Source organism: Arachis duranensis, chromosome 2 (assembly GCF_000817695.3).
Source record: "Arachis duranensis cultivar V14167 chromosome 2, aradu.V14167.gnm2.J7QH, whole genome shotgun sequence".
Lineage (NCBI taxonomy): Eukaryota > Viridiplantae > Streptophyta > Magnoliopsida > Fabales > Fabaceae > Arachis > Arachis duranensis.
In genome coordinates this window covers 14,719,031-14,732,514 of record NC_029773.3, presented here as the reverse complement: position 1 = coordinate 14,732,514, position 13,484 = coordinate 14,719,031, and the positions used below count along the sequence as shown (strand labels likewise).

Here is a 13,484-nt window from a genome sequence, read left to right as displayed (position 1 = left end):
AATAAATATTTATAATAAAAATTTATTTTTTAAATAAAAAATTGGTAAAATAATTAAATGAGAAAATAATTATTATGAATTTATAACTTTTATTAAATGCATATTTTATTATTTTAATTTAAAAATAATAAACTTTTTATTTTATTATTTTATCAATTTTTTATTTTAAAAAAAATCTTAATCCTTATAACAAGTCTACTTTAACATATATGATATAAATTAATTGGAGAAAATAAATATTTTTATTTTAATTTTAGAGTACCTAACAATGACCCATATTTTAAGAATAAGAAAATTTAGGGTCAGTATTTTAATTAAAATTTAGTCAATACTTAACTAGTAAAAAAAATAAATAATTTTATATTAATAGATATAATTTTATATTATTAAAAATATTATTAATAACTATAAATTATAAAATTTTCTGATTTTTTAATTTTTTTTAGGAATTAGATGAATTACAATATTACATACTAAACAATTTGATTAGGTTATCACAATCAACACTGAATTAAATACATTATCCATTATGTCGTTATGTTAGTTAATTATTCAATATACGATTGCCAACAACCAAGCAGCTATAATGCGGTTTTCAAGTGAGATCTCAATGTGACTTTCTTTTCTTTAAAATTTTATTTTTTTTGAAAGATATTAAAATGATATTTTTTTATTTATAAAATAGTTTATATTAACTAATATTAATTTTATCTATTTTTTTAAAAAAATATTTTTTACAAAAATACCCTTTAATAATAAAAATTTTATATTTTGTTATTAAACTTTTTTTATCAAAATATCTTTTAATAAATTATTTTTACGGATTAAATTGTATTTTTTAAAATATTTTTTTTTAAAATTTTAACAACTAAATTACTTTTTTTTAAGATATCTTTCAATAATTTTTTAATTATAAGAAAATTTGCTTTGTGAAAATGTGGAGGAACGAGATGTTAATCTTTTAAATTTAAAATTTATCTATCTTGACTTATTTTTAAGTTTTGATAAAATTATAATAATTTTCAATAGTTCTATAGAATAAATTATTTATTAATATTAATTGTTATACATATTAACCGTGATAAGATTTTTTAATTTAATATTAAAATAATAAACATTGATATCGAAAAATTAATAATAAAGTACAAAATAATTGTTAACGAAAATTTTGGTAAAATCATAATTTAATAATTAAAAAAATTTATTGAAGAGTATCTTAAGAAAAAATAATTTAATCATTAAATTTTTTTTAAAGAATATTTTGATAAAAATATAATTTAATCAATAGAAAATAATTTGTTAAAGGGCATTTTGATAGATAAAATTTAATAACCAAAAAATAAAAGTTTTGCTAAAGAGTATTTTTATAAAAAATAATTTATTTTTCTTAAAAAATGAGTAAAGTTAACCTTAGTTAACACAAAAAAATTTAAAATGAATTAAAGAGGAGATTTTTAGTTTTTTAAAAGTTACGAGGGAGGAGAGTGTACATTTTACAAATATAGAAAAAGAAAATATCATTTTAGTATCTTTCAAAAGAGAGGAATAAAATTTTTTGTTTTTTTTTATTATAATTTTATTACATTCACATATCAAATTTAAATCTAACATCTTTTGTATATATATTTTAAACTTCTCACTACTAAATCACTTCTCATGAAATTTTGGTTAAAAAATAATTAAGTATTAAAATAGATGATTTACTATTTCGTACTGCAATAGATTTTTATTTTTTAAAAAATATCATCTTAACTTTATGAGTCTCAATTTGATTTTTGAATTACACAAATATTTGAAAAGCTTGAAATTTCATGCAAATTGAAAAAGGCTCCAAATGTCAATATATATCATATCAAGGGAGCAGTGAAATTAAAAGAATCATTAGTAAAGGACAACAAATGCATTTCAGTCAAACAACATGGTTCATAAAATCGCAATTTTATTGATTCATTAGAAGGAAGAGATCACTACTAAAAAAATATTTATTACAGACAGATATTTTTTATAGATTTTATCCCATAAAAATACAGATAAATTTTGTAAGAAAATTTCTATTAAAAATGAAGGAAAATGGATTAGGATAAATTACAGACAAAAAAGAGAATATATCGATAATTTTATTGAAAAAATTAATTTTTTTTGAGAAATAGTTACTGATGGATTATTACAGATAGAAAATCTGTCTATAATTTAAAATATTCTGTCAGAAAAATTGAGTTAAACCTAGCATTTTCCTAACTCTATCGAGCTCCATTCACACCACACAATTCAAACGATCTTGTTCCTTTCTCCATCAACGAGCTACTACTTCTCTCTGCTGCTGCCACCGTCGCTCGCATCGCACGAGCCCTTTCCACCGCTCGCATCGCACGAGCCCCCTCCGCCGCCGTTCTCGTCGCATTGCTCCCTTCGTCGCTATTGTCACAGAGCCCTCTCCGCTGCTTTCGACGCGTCTACTCCCTTCATCGTCGTCGTCGTAGATCTCTCTCTGCCACCGCTCTAATCTGAACACTAATTTTGTGATTCTGTTGCTTGGAGGTTAGATTTTCAATCCGCTAATTAACTGAAATTGAAGCCCTCCATTTTTCTTCACTTGTTGGTTAGATTTTCAATTTCATTCAATTAATTCCTCTTTTCAATTTCATGGAATGGTGTGATATAATTCAGCAAGATATATGCTGTTCGTAATCTCTGACCTGCTCGTAATTCCTCTTTTCAATTTCATGTAACGGTGTGATATATGCTATAGTTGTCTCGAACAGAAATTTAATTCAGTTAATACTAGTTTGGATTCATCAATTTCAGCTTTCTGCTATCTCTTGTTCAGCGGTTAGTTTCTTCAGCGTTTCGTTCATTTCCTTGTTCTTATTCTGCAATTTGATAATGGTGATTGATGATTCTGTTATGTTAATTTTTGTAAGAGCTTAATTTGGGAAAGGATAGGGTAAGCATTTGCAATGAGTTCATCACTGCACTCTTAATTTCAGAAATACAAATTGTTTTGTTAATTTTGATTCGATGTATTTTGTTTCAGATAAAAACATTGCAACATGAGATTTCATGCAAATCTGCTTTAATCAAAGCAAATGCCCTAAACGCTGGTAGTAACGAAGATGGGGACACAACAACTTTACAACTATCATAGTGCATAGAAAGAGATCATTGTCATATTTTCCTATGTAATGATACAAACCAATCTATCTTCATGTGTCTCATATTCTAATCTTTATTTTCCTTCTGCATGTTCATCAATGAACTCTATGCAGTGAGTTCCCTTTGTTTCTTCAATTGAGTTTGAGACAAAAGTTATTGAGGTTTTATACCTTGTTCTTTTTATTAGGTGCTCAACGATCCTGTCCAGCGCAAGGTTAATGATGAAATTTATGGATATTCTTTGACTTCAATGAATCCTTTTGTGGATGATTCTAGCCCCAAGGATCATGCTTTTGTTGATGAATTCAGCTGCATAGGTACTTTACTCTATATACAGTGTTATTTTGTTTTTTTATGTTTATGTCAGCACCAAACACATTTCATAAGCCCCTAATGTCTACCTATTTTACCTCTTTACAAACAAAGAAGAGCTGTGATTCTCTCAGTAATGATTCTTTTATAGAAAATTGTATTTAAAAATGTATTAGCAAGATTCATTCAAGTCATGCAAAAGAGACTACTTCCTAAATGCAAAATGCTTTAAATAATAGGCTTTATTTTTATTGTAAGATGATGCTTTAGAGTCTACAAAGCTTTTCCATGTATGTAATTATGCTTCAAATCCTTCAACAGGCTGCAAAATTTGTACCAATGTAGCCCCTGATGTGATTGCAATAGAGAAAGACTTTGGAAGAGCTAGGGTATATAGCCAATGTGGGAACCCTGAATTAGTTTAGCAGGCGATCGACAGTTGGTATGTCTATGAACATCACTCTCATAGACTATGTTTATCGATCATTTCTAATATTATTCTTCCTTTCTTGATCGTGCCTTGAACAAGATTACTTCTGCTGACAGTGAATGTAAGATTAAGTTCTTCTTAGTCATAGGCTACATGATGAATGAACTCTCATGAATCAAGCTAATTACATTTTATAATATTCACTGTTTTCTAACAGCATAAAAAATTATAAAATCGGCCATGTATTTTATTGATGATAATTCCAATCCCAAACACTTTTAAAAAATCTATGCCTCTGTCTATTAGAAGTTCACAGTCCCTTCCTTTTCCATTGGGATCTCAGATATTTGAGTATTAGAAGTTCTTGTATGGAAATGATATTTCAGTGTAACAACTAAGCTAATCAAGATTACTAGAATTAATTTGACAATTTTTTCTTTTTTGGGAGTATTTTAGCCCTGTGGACTGCATTCATTGGACATCTATTGCACAACTATCATTACTTGAAGATGAAATGCATTGAATAGAAAGAGTCAACGTAAGGCCTTTTGTTCATACCCTGGGTCAAGTTGTCCGACCCAGGATGTTTAGCGACAAGCCGACCGACCTCTTCAGGTCAGACTATCCGACCTCTTCTCAAAGAGCTCGGCCAAATGCCCGAAGGAGCCCAAAGCAGGCCCAAAATGAAGGAACACAGCCCAATCTAAAGGCAGCTAAAGCCCAGAAAGATAAAGGCGGTTCCCTTGAAGATAAGATGACCTCACTTAAAGATAAGATAAAGATAAAGATAAGATAACTAACTTATCTTATCCACAGGAGGCCACATCTCACCATTATAAATACACTGAAGCACCCAAGTATAACTCATACTCTGATTCTACTCAATACCTGCTTAATACTCTTGCTAACTTAAGTATCGGAGTCCCTTGCAGGTACCCCCACCCTCCGGGGATGAAGGATCAGCATCATCACCAAGTCCAACGAGTCGAACACAGCGACTTCGACCACGATCATCAGATCGGACTCCGCAGCTCTGACCAGCATAGAAGATCTCGTCCAAGATCGACCTCTAGTTTCAGGTAACCCTCGGAACATTGGCGCCGTTGCCGGGGAACCTGGAAGTCACCCCATTAACATGGCAGATGACCATGACAACGACCACGATTCAGGTTTGGAAGACAGAACGCCGCATAAAAATGCGGACACAATACTCAAAGAAACTCCAGAAACCAACGGAGACAAAAATTCATCAAATCCAGGAGTAATGGAAGCACTTCAAAATCGATTGGAGCAGCTCGAAAAAGAAGACGAGCATCAACGGGAAGCCAAGAAGGACCTCCGAAGGGAAACTAGGCGACGCCGAGAGTTAAAAGATAAGCTCTTAAAACTCGAAGCTGATCTCAAAACCGAGACGGCTCGATCCAGTCACGAAGATAGCCCCCACAAAGATCAAGACCCATTCACCAAAGAGATCATGAAAGCTAAAGGTCCCAAAGGACTTCAAAGCTCCCAACATGACTCCGTACGACGGCACATCAGATCCAAGCTATCATCTTAGCAATTTCAGAAGCAGGATGTATCTCACGGAGGCCTCAGATGCAATCTGTTATTCTCCATCCAGAAGGACAAAACCAAACACGCATCAAGCCTATTAGGGATCAAGCAAGGAGATCGAGAGAGCCTTCGCAACTACATGGAAAGATTCAACAAAACATGTCTGGACATACAAAGTCTGCCAACAGAAGCAGCTATTAAGGGTCTCATCAATGGTCTACGAGAAGGACCTTTTAGCCACTCAATATCCAAGAAGCACCCAAACATCTCTAAACGAGGTACAAGAACGAGTAGAGAAGTACATCAACATGGAGAAAAACTCTCGACTAGGAGAGATCTCAAAAACCAAACATTCCTACTCCTCTCGGGATAAGGATAAAGAGTCCAAGAAGAAGAAAGATCAACATGGAGAGAAGCCTAGAAAATACCACAATTACACCCCTTTGGGTGTCTCTTGTGGATGTCTACCGAGAAATATGCAATATCGAGAAGATCCCACCACCTCGCCTAATCCAAAACCAAAGAGGTCGGACGCGTTGAAGGTCCACCTCACACCAAAGAGGTCGGACAAAGTTGAAGGTCCACCTCACACCAAAGAGGTCAGACGCGTTGAAGGTCCACCTCACACTAAAGAGGTCGGACAAAATTGAAGGTCAACCTCACTCCAAAGAGGTCGGACGAGTTGAAGGTCCACCTCACACCAAAGAGGTCGGACAAAGTTGAAGGTCCACCTCACACCAAAGAGGTCGGACGAGTTGAAGGTCCACCTCACACCAAAGAGGTCGGACAAAGTTGAAGGTCCACCTCACACCAAAGAGGTCGGAAGAGTTGAAGGTCCATCTCACACCAAAGAGGTCGGACAAAATTAAAGGTCAACCTCACACCAAAGAGGTCAGACGAGTTGAAGGTCCACCTCACACCAAAGAGGTCGGACAAAGTTGAAGGTCCACCTCACACCAAAGAGGTCGGAAGAGTTAAAGGTCCACCTCACACCAAAGAGGTCGAACAAAATTGAAGGTCAACCTCACACCAAAGAGGTCGGACAAGTCGAAGCTCAACCTCACACCAAAGAGGTCGGACAAGTTGAAAGTCCACCTCACATCGAGGAGGTCGGGCGAGTTAAGGTCCACCTCACACCAAAGATATCGGGCAAGTTTAGGGTCCACCTCACACCAAAGAGGTCGGACGAGTTGAAGGTCCACCTCAAACCGAAGATATCAGGCGAATTGAAGGTCCACCTCACACCAAAGAGGTCGGACGAGTTGAAAGTCCACCTCACACCAAAGAGATCAGACGAGTTAAATATCTACCTCACACCAAAGAGGTCGAACGAGTTGAACGTCCACCTCACACCAAAAAGGTCGGACGAGTTGAAAAGGACAACGGAGTACGAACAAGCCTTCCGAGATTTCAAAATTCTTGGGGCAATCACCCATTCTTTTCAGACCACGGGAAAGTGAAGAACTCATTACACCTCGCAGTGGGAAGTCAGGCAATAGCCTCAGCACTAGTCAAGATAAAAGTGGGCAAAAACCCGTCTACTTCATCAGCAAAGCTCTACAAGGGACCGAACTAAACCATCAACAGATAGAAAAAGTTTGCCTACACCCTCATACTCACCTCTCGATGACTCCACCCATACTTTCAAGCTCACACTATCAGAGTTCGGACCAACCAGCCCATAAAAAGACATCCTATAGAAAACAAACTTAGCTGGAAGAATTCTACATAGGACAGCCCAGATAATTCGGGGGACTCTGGACAAAACCAGAAAACATCTTGGACAATTCAGGGGACCCTGGACAAAAACAGAAAACAGCTCGGACAAATCGGGGAAAATGAAGTCCGACACATAGAAACATAGAATGCCCGAGCTAATGCACTTCCAAAACCGGCCAGCACCAATAGCTCGGACAATTCGGGGATATGAGGTCCGACACATACCTCGGGAGCAGAACGCTTGAGCTGATGCATTTTCAAAACTAGCCAACACCAAACTAGGGGGCAATAACAGAAGCCTCATCCAGGCTACATCACAAGACCACAACAAGTCAATCTCAGGGATGTACTCAAGGTCAGCCATAGTAACACGCATTAAAAAACTATGGAATCCAGCCAATTAGACATGCCGTCTGGGATCTTAGTATACATCTCAAAGACATAGGTCAACTATGGGGTTACTACCAAACAACTCGGGCAACAACTCGAACAATAACAGCAAAATATCAGGTGTCAAATACAACAGTAAAAGGGAAACCCCAGGACTCACACGAAGGTCGACCACATCGCCCCACCAGAGGAGCTCATCAGCATAACATCACCTTGGCTATTCACAAGATGGGGACTCGACCTCTTAGGACTATTTCCCCAAGGATTGGGACAAGTCAAGTTCCTCATTGTAGGGGTGTTCATAAAATGGATTGAGGCAGAGCCCCTAGCTAGTGCCACTGCTCAAAGAAGTCAAAAATTCTTGTACATAAACATTATTACAAGCACCAATTCACATCCGTAGAACACCCACAAGCCAATGGACAAGTAGAAGCTGCCAACAAAGTCATACTAGCTAGGTTAAAACGGAGAGCTTGGGCTGAAGAGCTCCTACAAGTCCTATGGGCATATCGGACAACTCCATACTTCACCACGGGGGAATCACCCTTCCGATTGATTTACGGAATGGAGGCAATGATCCCAGTAGAGATCAAAGAAGGATCCCCCAGAATGATCTTCTACAATGAAGAGGTTAACTCCCAAATCCAAAGGAAAGAACTCGACCTACTTCCAAGAGTCTGAGAGAGAGCTCCGATCAAGGAAGAGGCGTTAAAACGTCGAATGGCCTCAAGATACAATCAGAAGGTAGTACATCGAAGCCTTGCCAACCACAACCTCATCCTAATCCGAAATGATATCGGAACAACTCGACCTGGAGAAGAAAAGCTAGCAGCTAACTGGAAAGGACCATACCAAGTTGTTTAAAAGAACTGGGGAAAGGTTGCTACAGACTGTCCGAACTCGAAGGGCAAGAGCTACCAAGGTCATGGCATGCCTGCAATCTAAAAACGGCGCCAGGCCAAGATCCAAAAAGATTGCCCGACCTAGAAAGGTAAGTACTAACATGTACACACTCTTATCTTTATATTATTGTTTAAAAGATTGCAGATTCCCTAAAAAGTTTCCTACCAAGACGCCCGACTACGGCAGGTCGGCAAGGTGAAACACCAAAATCACCGCCCGATTACGACAAAGTCGGCAAGATGAAAACCAAACCCATCGTCCGATTACAAAGCGACAAGTCGGCAAGGTGAAAACCAACTTCACCGCCCGACCACGATGAAAACCAAATTCATCATTTGATTTTGACAAAGTGAAAACAAAATTCACTGCTATACCAAGACGCATTAATCTGGAACGCAAATTTCACTGCCGGATCACGACAAGGTCGACGGGGTGAAAACCAAATTCACCGCCCGATCATGATAAAAGTCGGCAAAGATGAAACCAGAATTCATCACTCGATTTCGACAAGGTCGGCAAAAAAGTGAAAGCAGAGTTTATCGCCCGATTATAAAGCAACAGATCGGCAGAAAGTGAAAAATAATTTCACTGCATGATCACGATAAAGACAACCGTCCGATAAAGGTGAAAACGCGATTCACCCAAAGGACAATCTAGATATGACAACCACTTTCTACAAATCGGCAAAGATGAACACATAATAATGTAAGAAGTTATCGAAAGTGATCTAGAAAAAGAACCTGACGAGGTCTTACGGATCGCTAAAATAATAACTTAAGGACTGGTCGAACGTTAAGAAGTCGAACCAAGTCAACCCAAGTTATAAGTAAACCCTGGAAAGAGGGCTGACCAACCCTATTAAAGAGGATTACTTTAACTTAGAAGGGCTTGACATAACAAAGTCAGCCCAAAACAAAAAGTTATACAAGTAGTCCCTGAAAGAGATCTGACAAAGATCCAAGAAGGAGGACTACAAAAAATAACTTAAAGGAGACCGACATAACCAAGTCGGACTCCTACCACTAAAAAGTTATACAAGTAGTCCCTGAAAGAGATCTGACAAAGATCCAAGAAAGAAGACTACAAAAAATAACTTAAAGGAGACCGACATAACCAAGTCGGACCCCTACCACTAAAAAGTTATCAAAGTAATCCCTGAAAGAGACCTGACAAAGGTCCAAGAAAGAGGATTACAGATATAACTCAGAAGAGACCGACATGATGAAGTCGGACTCCTACAAAAAGTTACAAAGGTAATCCCTGAAAGAGACTTGAACAAAGTCCAAGAATGAGGATTACCAAATAACTCGACAGGGTCCGACATGACGAAGTCGGCCCAAAATATAAAGCTACAAAGATAATCCCTAAAAGAGACCTGAACAAGGTCCAAGAAAGAGGATTACCAAGCAACTCGACAGGGTCTGACATGACGAAGTCGGCCCAAACTATAAAGCTACAAAAGTAACCCCTGAAAGAGACCCAAATGAGGTCCAAAAAAGAGGGTTATAGCAACTTGGACTGACAAGAAGAAGTCGGACCAACAAAAGCAACAGCTTGGACCGACAAGAAAAAGTCGGACCAACGAAAGCTACAGCTTGGACCGATACGAAGAAGTCGGACCAACGAAAGCTACAGCTTGGACCGACAAGAAGAAGTCGGACCAACGGAAAACGTGCGCTAAAACGGACATAGCTCTGCCCAAAAAGTCATGGCTCTACGACAAGGCTATCAAAAACTGTTCAGAATGACTAAAAAGTGTTCTACGAAAACACTAAAGCGTCGTCGGATAAATTAGCCCCGTCGACCAAGCAGAAAGTGGACGAAACCAGAAGTGATCAAAAGAGGTCGGACAATAAAGTACCGACACTCTACAAAGATCCACAAAAAAGGACAAAGACATCTCGCAACGGCCAGAGGAAGGCCAGAAATGCTTTGCTAAAAAATACGAAGTCTTGGAAAAAGACACTTCTTAAAAAGCAAAAGCACAAATCAAAGACGGAGCTAAAAAGTCATCCAAAACAAACTATAAAGAGGTTCCCCATCGAACACTACCTAAAAAGTTGTTGGATTATGACTAAAAAGCCCGAACAGCAAAGATAAACAAGTCGGAAGAAGGCTGAAAAACTCCCCTCAACAAAGTAAAAGGGACAATATCAGACTCGCACAAAGAGAAACTATTCAAAAGATCGACCAAAGTCAGGATGCTTGAGCACGACTTCCCCGAAGAGATCGAAACTCTGAAAGCACGGTCTCACGAAAAAGTCTGAACTCAAGCAAGGGCAAAGTCATACAGGTCGACGTCAGCTAAAGAAGAGGTGCAAGTATGATCTCAAAAAAGAACAAAGCTATAAAGGTTCAAAAACAACCTAAGGCTAAAAAATTCTCAGCCAAAAGGGATACAACTCCACTCAAAGAAGGCACAATCTCAAACAGGGCTGCGAACGTCATCCGAGACTAAAAAAGGTTCTACATAAAGAACACTAAAAAAGTCATTGGACATATCACTAAAAGTCCGGATATCAAGCCGCAAGGACAACTTCGCCAAAGCAGAGGGTTGTCAACACAAACTTAAAGCAAGGCGTGATACAGAAGGCAAGGGTAGAAAACCCACGCTACCACTCAAAAGAGGTTGGACTGTGAAGTACAAAACCTCTAGAAAATCTACAAAGATTGCAAAGCAATGAAGAAACAAGCCAGACAGATGCTTGAGCACGACTTCCAAAGAGATCGGAGCTCTGAAAAGCATGATCTCATGGAAAGATCGAACTCAAGCAGGGGCACTGTTCATACCCTGGGTCAAGCTGTCCGACCTAGGATGTTTAGCGACAAGCCGACCGACCTCTTCAGGTCAGGCTATCCGACCTCTTCTCAAAGAGCTCGGCCAAATGCCCGACCTCTTCTCAAAGAGCTCGGCCAAATCGCCAAAGGAGCCCAAAGCAGGCCCAAAACGAAGGAACACAGCCTAATCTAAAGGCAGCCAAAGCCCAGAAAGATAAAGGCAGTTCCGTTGAAGATAAGATGACCTCACTTAAAGATAAGATAAAGATAAAGATAAGATAACTAACTTATCTTATCCACAGGAGGCCACATCTCACCATTATAAATACACTGGAGCACCCAGGTATAACTCATACTCTGATTCTACTCAATACCTGCTTAATACCCTTGCTAACTTAAGCATCGGAGTCCCTTGCAGGTACCCCCCACGCTCCGGGGATGAAGGATCAGCATCATCACCAAGTCCAACGAGTTGGACACAGCGACTCCGACCACGATCATCAGATTGGACTCCGCAGCTCCGACCAGCATAGAAGATCTCGTCCAAGATCGACCTCTAGTTTCAGGTAACCCTCGAAACACCTTTACTATAAAGTTTTTGTGGATAGTGCTGGGTTGATGTGATTTCTTTGGTTGAAACATTGTAGTGGTTGTCATATTCTGCTTAAATAATATGAAAGATAATCATAACATGGATTGAGGAAGCATTTTTAGAATGTTATAATCTATAAGAACATTTCATTTTCCATCCTACAATCTGCACTAGATGCCTTTTTAAATTTCAAACTTGGTTTCAGAGAAAATGTTTTATTTGAATGTTTAAGAGTTCGGGTTAATGCATATTTTTATTAAGTTCTTTCCTTGTCTAACATAACAAGCATGCACTTTTTACAGGCTAGTTCTCAATGGGAAAAGAGACAATCAAAAGTCTTGGTAAGTCCCAATTTCAAAAATGATTGTTTAAATAGACATCTTAGCTTTGATATGAATGAATTCAAGCATTCAAATTCATTCCAATTCCAATTCGGGTTTTAATTCTATTTCAGTCAGGAGATGCCAAGATCAACTTTATGTGGAGCTTGATGCTGCCAATGCAACTTGGTTATCCATTAATATTTTAGATTATCCTATCTTTAAGTGCTAAGTGTAATTTGTGACATCAATTAATGAAGGAGATCCATGTAACATTGGGATGGTCATCTTTTTTTGGGTATCTTTTTATTAAGACAGTGAAATATTGGCCAATGATGTTGAAAAATAACATCCAATTTTATAAGTATCACGTAATGAATATTATGTTTATCTATGTGATTTTTGGATTTCTTTTTTTTTTTTCAATTTACAGTGTGCTTGATGGAGTAAATTTAGAAAACAAACCTAAAGTATTCATTTTGCAATGAAAAAATCTAAGAAAAATTCTATCTTACCTTACTGACGAATTTATAGATGGATTTTCTGTCTGTATTCAGAGTTTGGAATGGTTTTCCAAGTCTCCAATTTTTGACAGAAAATCTAACGCTAGTTACCGATGAAAAATCCTTTAAAAAATCTATCTCTAATTACCGACAGAAAATTCGTCGAAAAGTTTGACGTTCTAGGGAAATGGAGGAGAGAATTTACCGAGGAAAAATCTGTCGGTAACTGGTAAAAATCTATTGGTAAATAATTTCTGATGAGGTTTTTACAAAGGGACGAAATCTGTCGGTAACCAAAAATTCGTCTGTAATAAAGACCAAATATGTCTATAAATCTGCTTGTATTAAACAATTTTCTAGTTGTGGGTGTAACACCCTACCATACAAAATCTTATGCTTAAGTCATAATTCAGAGATGGCAAGGTATTACGACCTCTAAAATAAAAATTTAGTACGTATAGTAGTATGAATGATTGATTATAACTAGGAGCCTTTGTAGAAAAAGGGGTAAACAAAAATCGCAACTCGAAAGCACAACACTCCGATCGATAACGTAACGAACAAGGATAACCAACGCGAGATTTATATATATATATATACAAAGGAGTGTCAAAAACAGGAATATCAAGACTCAAAATCCGACTGCGAAGATAACCGGTCCGAGCATAGCATATATATACATATGATAAAATAAGGAAAACCCCAAGGAAAACCCAAAGGGACACAAAACTGAGAACCTATTCTCCAAAATCTCCTATAAGAGGAGTCATCACAGTTTGTATTATGTAATGGAGATAAAAATATCTAAGCAAAACATATAAACCAAAACA

At 37.3% G+C, this 13,484-nt stretch overlaps 1 pseudogene; it reads left to right on the top strand.

The window, feature by feature from the left end:
- The first annotated feature begins 2,883 nt into the window (after positions 1 to 2,883).
- LOC107473720 (chaperone protein dnaJ C76, chloroplastic-like) lies at positions 2,884 to 12,593 on the top strand (annotated as a pseudogene).
- The last annotated feature ends 891 nt before the right edge of the window (positions 12,594 to 13,484 follow it).